This window comes from Diaphorina citri, unplaced genomic scaffold (assembly GCF_000475195.1).
Source record: "Diaphorina citri unplaced genomic scaffold, Diaci psyllid genome assembly version 1.1 scaffold74, whole genome shotgun sequence".
Taxonomy (NCBI): domain Eukaryota; kingdom Metazoa; phylum Arthropoda; class Insecta; order Hemiptera; family Psyllidae; genus Diaphorina; species Diaphorina citri.
In genome coordinates, this window is record NW_007377511.1 from 10,546 (window position 1) to 19,346 (window position 8,801).

Here is an 8,801-nt window from a genome sequence, read left to right on the forward strand (position 1 = left end):
TGAAAGTTTGCAACTGATCGTTTAGTTAGTTAGGTAAATTTAGGTACCTGTAAGCTTCAAAGCACAAAATGTATAAAATTAGTGAACTACAATAAATCCTACAAATGTGTCCACATTCTACACAAAGCGTGTTTGGTATAATATCAATTTGGTGGAGATGACATTTGTATTTGTACCAAATCTCGCATTTACAAAATTTTGAAATCAGTGGATGTGCCACATTTCCTTCCAAAATTCACATTATCTCTGCTTGAGAAAGGAAATTTGTCAATTAATGGAGATTTTTTTCAGATTTTAACATTTTACACAAAGGAAACATTAACCACTGAATCAATTTGGTGTGATTTATCAGATCAGTGGATGTGCCATATTAGAATTGTCTTTATACTTGAGAAATTAAAGTTCTCAGTAAAATTAGTGGAGATGTCAAGTTCACTCAAAGGAAACATTAACCATTGTATCAAATGGCGCGTGGCGTTATTTATCTACAAAATTAGCTGTTGTATTGATTCCACCGAATTTCATACTAATTTTTTTGTTACAATCCACTAAAAATTACCTAATTGAATAATTTACCTTTGTACCTATCGTAATGTATTCCAAATTTTCATCACGTGCAAAGTCCTAAAATTGGTGGAGATGACAACTTTACCAAGCATCTCACGGTTTAAATGAGGAATCAAATTAGTGGATGTGACAATTCCACCGCAAGTCACATTTTGAATGACTTACAAAATGATGATACCTACTTATACTTCATTCTACCATAGTTAAATGGTATCGCAGATTTCTTGTTAATTAGATTCATATTAGACACAAAAAATAGACAATTGACTAATTTATTTTATGAATGGCTAGGGTTCTTATGGATTCCCTAGGAATAGGGATACCTTAAAATTACAAAGATTCCTTCAAGTTCATATTCCAATGTTCATTGTAAAAATCGTTTGAGTTTTCCCAAAGTCATGAAAGTCCTCATGTTAAACGAAGTATTTCCAAAAATCGTTTTTTTTTGGCGGTTCCTCTCCGCTTTTAATTAGTTTTAAAACTCTCAAGTAGGTACATCTTTATAATCGTCATTTTTCTAAATTAAAACATCTGAACTATTTTGGTTCTCGGACTTTCCGGTTCGATTATTCATTTAAATTCCTAAATATTTACCAAATACCTCAAGTTTCAGGTATCTTCCTACTTATCGGATTTTAAGCTTTAATTAATGAAACTTGAGCCGACTTGAATTATTTCCATAAATATTTGCCAAATACCTCAAGTTTCAGGTATCTTCCTACTTATCGGATTTTAAGCTTTAATTAATGAAACTTGAGCCGACTTGAATTATTTCCATCTGGAAAATGAAGTGTTTTTCATACATAATTATAATTATAACAGATTCATTAATAATTGAGTCTGAAACAAGGCATTCAATTTATGCGCTGTTTTCTTTGTGAATTTTTCAGTATCTTCGGAAATATGACTGGAATAGTTATGGAAATTTTCCAGCTACGGTTTGGTACACGAATTGTTGCTGAATTTTTCCTTTGCCGGTCTGTAAAGTCTTTGATCCACAATATTTTCGGAGAGCCTGTATTGTTGGTTTTAATTGGTGCATGTGTATATTTTAATAATTCTACCAAATTTTCCTCATATGATTTTTGCTACTTATTTTAGTTTTCTTGGGTATTTATTTTCCCAAGTCCTAGATGGGTATTAAAACTCCTCTTTACAGGACCTCCATTTTCCCAAGTCAAATGATTTTATTTATTCTATTATCTTCTTTAAATACAAATACAAAATTCAAGATGGAAGAAGCGAGTGTTTGTTCGATGATCTTTATAGGGGATGTTATCAATAAAGAGGTTGATGTGGAAATGCCAAGTAGAACTTGAATCAGACGTTTGAAAAAGGCAGAATGCAGAAATAGCTGTTAACCAAAATGGGTCCATTCGAATCACTCGTAGTTGCATGGTATGAAAGATATAGGTGTCTTTTAGATGGTATTAATCTTCAATTCAATGTCCAATTCATTAACAAGTAAAACTTGAAATTTGACCTCTCTGATGTTTTAATCTAACCTCCGAATAAGATTACCTGTCTTCCTGGATAATAAGTTCTCCAAATACCTTGCTGCACAAGTGCACAAGCATGTGGTCAGTACAAACATAATCTTGTAACATATAATCTTGTAACAACAAAGAATAAACTTATGGACAAATCTTACCTCAAACTTGGTATAGAAATATACAACAAGCTTCCTTTAGAACTACACTGGTAACGTCTTATTATTATGTGTGAAGGTATTTCTGTAAGCACCATGCAGCCGAGCAAGCGCAAGGATTAAATTTATTGCCCTACTACAAGAAGATGTAGAAGAAATAAGAAGAAGAAGAAGAAGAAGAAGAAGAAGAAGAAGAAGAAGAAGAAGATCAAGACATGGAGGAGGAAGAAGAAGTAGATGAAGAATACATGGAGGAAGAAGCTGAACAAGAAGAAGAGGAGGAGGAGGAGGAGGAAGAAGAAGAAGAAGAAAAAGAAGAAGACGTGAAGGAAGAATAAGAAGTAAAGAAAGAAGACCAAGATGTAAATGAAGAAGATACCTTGGAGCATTGAACTGGAACTATGGGTTTTTTCATTTCTTCAACTGATTATGTAGTATGTACTTGATCATGATCAAGCGAGTGACGCTATTCATGTCGAGTGGTTTTTACAAAATTTTTAAATAATTTTTACAATGGGTTAATCAGTCTTAAAAATTAAGAGGATCGAGAAGCGAGTGACGCTATTCATGTCGAGTGGTTTTTACAAAATTTTTAAATAATTTTTACAATGGGTTAATCAGTCTTAAAAATTAAGAACTGTATGTCTTTTTAAAGAGGAACATCTGGTGATTAAACTGGTAAAATCAGTGTGATTAAGAACTGTATGTCTTTTTAAAGAGGAACATCTGGTGATTAAACTGGTAAAATCAGTGTGATTTAAAAGTGTATTGTTTAAGAGTGATTATTGAATTAAAAAGTAATTACTAAATTAAAAAGTGCATTTTGTTTATTGGAATATCAACGTATCGTGAGTACCTAATAGACCTATCTCTCGCATCTATAAGGTGTTGAAGAAAATACGCAACACAGTGGTCATTCTGACTGTTTGTTTCTAGTGCTATTGTACCAGTACTTGGTTTACAACTTTTGGTACCCGTGTATTTGATAAACTTTTCCTTGTTTTATCATAACTTGTGATAATTTTATAATTTTGTCAATCTATTGATTGTTGTAATATCTGTTTGGTGACGGAAAGAGTACCTGCTGTGTTACCTTTCCGTGTGGGCAGCGGTTCTCAAACAGATAGGGGAACCTAAAACTGTTGTGTTTTAGAACAAAACAAACGTGTGGGCAGCGGTTCTCAAACAGATAGGGGAACCTAAAACTGTTGTGTTTTAGAACAAAACAAATGTGTGGGCAGCGGTTCTCAAACAGATAGGGGAACCTAAAACTGTTGTGTTTTAGAACAAAACAAAATTAGTTATCAAACTTTCCTTATAAGTTAAAGCCCAAGTGCAGCTACTTACGTCTGTGAGTCTAAATCTCATACGAACGTTTTCTAGTGTAAATAAATTTGTAAATTTAAAAAATTAGAAGTTTGAAGTGTTGTTTTGAATTGTGTACCTGATTACTCCTTTGTCGCTCCGGAGGATTCTGTGGCTGCTGTAGGAGTAGAGCAGGACTTCAAGGAGTGTCACCAGGAAGCGAGGTGGTAAAATAAAAGCGAGAGGGGGTTGGGTCCATTTCTGGGCCACACCCACCCTTTTCGGGGAACCCATAGTTTGAGTAACGCTCATTTGGAGAAACAAGATAGAACGGAGGTAACTCGAAGAAGTTCTCAAACAGTTTAGGGCCTGGCAACTAAGCCCACTAGCCCTAATTTAGAAAGTCCTACAAGAGCGTTCCATCTTTATTATCTACTTGTAATAAGAGATTCGTATTCTCCCTGTCAAGAAGTACAAAGTGCGTGTGTCCCGGTGGTGGTGCTGGGCTGCTGTTGCTGACTTACTGATTGGCTTAGGAGTTGCTGTGGGTGCTGACCAGGACTCCTAGTAGTTAGGTCAGGGAGAAGTGCGGGGGCAGAACACCTCTAGCGGTTAAACTCGATTCGAGTTTTGGGGATTCGGTTTTCCAAACTGAGGTTGATATTTTGAGCAACGCTCATCAGAAAACGTGTGTCCCGGTGGTGGTGCTGGGCTGCTGTTGCTGACTTACTGATTGGCTTAGGAGTTGCTGCGGGTGCTGACCAGGACTCCTAGTAGTTAGGTCAGGGAGAAGTGCGGGGGCAAAACACCTCTAGCGGTTAAACTCGATTCGAGTTTTGGGGATTCGGTTTTCCAAACTGAGGTTGATATTTTGAGCAACGCTCACAAAACACCTCTAGCGGTTAAACTCGATTCGAGTTTTGGGGATTCGGTTTTCCAAACTGAGGTTGATATTTTGAGCAACGCTCATCAGAAATATAAGATTGTGACTCGTAGAATTCCTAATATAAGTACATAGGTAGTAGGTTTATATAGGTATAGGTAGATACCAAGTGCCTGCTTGATATATACATCACTCTCATGTTTAATTACATATCACAATTCATTACGAAACATTTTCTCAAGCCTTTGTTTCCCTCTGTCACCATATTGAACCCTTATTGACCTGTATTTCACTCTGGCATTCAATATTTCAATTGACTTTTCTTGGAACCATGAAGAACCGCGACGTTTGTCAAGAAATCTCTATTGTCTATGTCAATTGCTTTTGTTTTTTCAAGGTTCTTCTATTGGAAATCAATGTTTGACGTTAGAAATCGCTTGATATATTTACTACGTAGGTATTTAAGGTAGGTACTTTTTACTTCTACCCTTAAAAGAAAAGGAATTGTGCCCATAAGAGAGATCGTGCCCACAAAAGAGGCAAAAACCGTCCAAAAAAGAGGTCCAATCCCAATAAAGAGGTAAAAAAAAAAAAAAAAAAAAAAAAAAAAAAAAAAAAAAAAAAAACATTGATATCCTTCAGAAGAACCTTGAAAAAACAAAAGCAATTGACATAGACAATAGAGATTTCTTGACAAAGGTCGCGTTTCTTCATGGTTCCAAGAAAAGTCAATTGAAATATTGAATGCCAGAGTGAAATACAGGTCAATAAGGGTTCAATATGGTGGCAGAGGGAAACAAAGGCTTGAGAAAATGTTTCGTAATGAATTGTGATATGTAATTAAACATGAGAGTGATGTGAGATAGGTAATTTATTATGAAATCTGTCTGGTCTAGATTTTTGAATAAAACTGGTCTTACCTACTTAACACATCTCTATAAAAAAGCCAGAGTTTTGCTAGCCTCTTCAAGACGCAAGACTATCTACTCTATCTAAATAGTCCTAGCTCTAGCTGATAATATTCTGAAAAAGTTACTAACGGCAGTAAGCATCGACAGTCGACAGTATCAACATCAAAGAGAGATCATCTCCAAGGCTAAGTTTACTGACAAAAAGGTGGACTGTCTTTACCAATTTGTATCAAAACAACATCAAAGAGAGATCATCTCTAAGGCTGAGTTTACTGACAAAAAGGTGGACTGTCTTTACCAATTTGTATCAAAACATTTAAAACTCTCAAAACACTTACCCATGAGCTGACGAGGTTGGTGGATGGAAGGCTCCGGATGACACGGCCGAGTGAATCCCGTAGATATATCGGCCATCATCCGTCCTCTGGTTGACAGGTATGGGGGCCTGGGGCAGATGGAACGTGGCGAAGGCCGATGGAAAGTTAAGCGACAGGCCGGCCGGTGGGGGAGGATGCATGGGGTAAAACACTTCCTTCTCCGGCATTATCATAACAAATCCAAAATGGCCGACGGGGTCACGTGTTCAAAATGGCGCCGATGAACGACCTTGTAGAGGCGCCGGAATTGTCACACACTTTTTTTTCGTCGAATAAATTTGTTTATTGTGCGAGAATGTGTTGGAATTAAAAATTTTCATCAAAAATAGGTCTTGTAGAGTTTGGTTTTTAGAAGGAGTATAGTCATTCTGAGACTTTTTCTGATCGACATTAGTTTGAGTAAAATTTGTTCTATGAACTATTTTGTGTTTAAAAATCTGTTATGGATGCTGGAAGAAACAAAAATATTAAATTAAACAAGGTTTTAAAGTTATCCTAACATAAAAATCAGGTGTCACACAAGGGACTATGCTAGGTCCAATAGTTTACCTTTTATTATAGCTGGATGTGTCTGGACTTATTGTCTCTAATGGTTCCTAATTCAACCTTCATTGTTGGTGACAACATTCCTAGTTCATATTTTCTTCACTATGTTTCCCATATTCAGTTTGTCATTACTGGTGTCTAGTGCGTGCGTTATCCAAATGAAATTCAACCAAACCTCCCAAACGAAGTACCTGAACAATAGAATGATTATCTCATCACAGAGCTATTCAATGGAGACCCAGAACAATTTAAAAAAATAAATATCTTAATTTGAAATCACCTGACACTTGGTAGGTAAAATATTCAACGCAGGTACGGTGCTACCTCGACACCTCACTTGAATTCTGAATACTCAATGATTATGTTGATAGCTTCATGAATATGGGTACATGGGTTTCGATTTAACACCTTTCAAGAGGCTTTCGATCATGTGTGTTGATCGTTTATGGTACGTAACTTCTTCATAAATTTCTTAAATGTACCTAAAATTGTACCAACCGGCAACCACAGGTATAACAGAATTGTTTAAACCCTCTGGATAAATTTAAGATTCTTTATTCCACCATCAGAGAATTGGGTTGGAATTAGAGAGACAATGATGGTTACCTAGCTCTCAAGTGATATCTGCAAATGACACCTTCGGCCAATGAGACAGTCCACCTTTTTGTCAGTAAACTTAGCCTTGGAGATGATCTCTCTTTGATGTTGATACTGTCGATGCTTACTGCGGTTAGTAACTTTTTCAGAATATTATCAGCTAGAGCTAGGACTATTTAGATAGAGTAGATAGTCTTGCGTCTTGAAGAGGCTAGCAAAACTCTGGCTTTTTTATAGAGATGTGTTAAGTAGGTAAGACCAGTTTTATTCAAAAATCTAGACCAGACAGATTTCATAATAAATTACCTATCTTACATCACTCTCATGTTTAATTACATATCACAATTCATTACGAAACATTTTCTCAAGCCTTTGTTTCCCTCTGTCACCATATTGAACCCTTATTGACCTGTATTTCACTCTGGCATTCAATATTTCAATTGACTTTTCTTGGAACCATGAAGAAACGCGACCTTTGTCAAGAAATCTCTATTGTCTATGTCAATTGCTTTTGTTTTTTCAAGGTTCTTCTGAAGGATATCAATGTTTGACGTTAGAAATCGGAGGTGGTCTTGTCCTTGTTTTGTTTTTGGCTGTCTTTTGTTTTTAGAAAGCAATTTGGTTCTCATGAAAGTGCTCAATGAATCGGAAATCTCATATGATCACAATTTCACAATAAACCCAAGTTTAATACAAACATTCATTTGACTTTAAAGTGAGTTTTTTAATAATCATTGATGACGGGGGTTCTCTCTACTTGACTTCTTAATTTCAACCCTTTCTTCTTGACAAGAGCAATAAGCAATAACAATGTTGTTTAACAATGCCAAGGTATCAATTAATCAATTATGGATTACATCAATCAATTTAGGAAAAGAGTTCAAGTTGTTTAATCCAAACATTCAATTGATTTTAAAGTGAGTTTTTTAATAATCATTGATGGCGGGGGTTCTCTCTACTTGACTTCTTAATTTCAACCCTTTCTTCTTGACAAGAGCAATAACAATGTTGTTTAACAATGCCAAGGTATCAATTAATCAATTATGGATTACATCAATCAATTTAGGAAAAGAGTTCAAGTTGCAGAAAGCAATTTGGTTCTCATGAAAGTGCTCAATGAATCGGAAATCTCATATGATCACAATTTCACAATATTCCCAAGTTTAATACAAACATTCATTTGACTTTAAAGTGAGTTTTTTAATAATCATTGATGACGGGGGTTCTCTCTACTTGACTTCTTAATTTCAACCCTTTCTTCTTGACAAGAGCAATAACAATGTTGTTTAACAATGCCAAGGTATCAATTAATCAATTATGGATTACATCAATCAATTTAGGAAAAGAGTTCAAGTTGTGATGAAGGGTTGGAGCAGTCTCGTTACTGCTTACCATCTCTAGGTTACTTACGATTTCAGTTACATAAGTATTATGTGAACTTGATCTCAAGAAAAAATTCGGGTTTTCCTCTAGAAAATACGTCCATTCTGATTCTAATTCCAAGATTACTGAATTATGAGACTGCTAATGAAGTCCAAGGATTTCACTTACATAAGTATTATGTGATCTTGATCTCAAGAAAAATTTCGGGTTTTCCTCTAGAAAATACGTCCATTCTGATTCTAATTCCAAGATTACTGAATTATGAGACTGCTGATGAAGGGTTGGAGCAGTCTCGTTACTGCTTACCATCTCTAGGTTACTTACGATATGACTTATGTATATAAGTAGGTATTATGTGAACTTGATCTCAAGAAAAATTTCGGGTTTTCCTCTAGAAAATACGTCCATTCTGATTCTAATTCCAAGATTACTGAATTATGAGACTGCTAATGAAGTCCAAGGATTTACTTAAAAACCCGGAAAATCAAATTAATTTTTAAAAATAGTTCGGGGGCTCTCCTGTTTGTTCTCAAAAATGGGGCGGATCCCGTCAGAAATTTTGAAGAAGCTAATCACAGCAGCAA

At 35.5% G+C, this 8,801-nt stretch overlaps 1 long non-coding RNA gene across 1 annotated transcript; it reads left to right on the plus strand.

Annotated features, from left to right (window-relative positions):
* Positions 1–2,914: 2,914 nt before the first annotated feature.
* LOC113472359 lies at positions 2,915–3,346 on the plus strand. Its single transcript, XR_003394700.1, has 2 exons — positions 2,915–3,063; positions 3,292–3,346. It is a non-coding gene; the product is annotated as an uncharacterized LOC113472359 (long non-coding RNA).
* Positions 3,347–8,801: the final 5,455 nt, after the last annotated feature.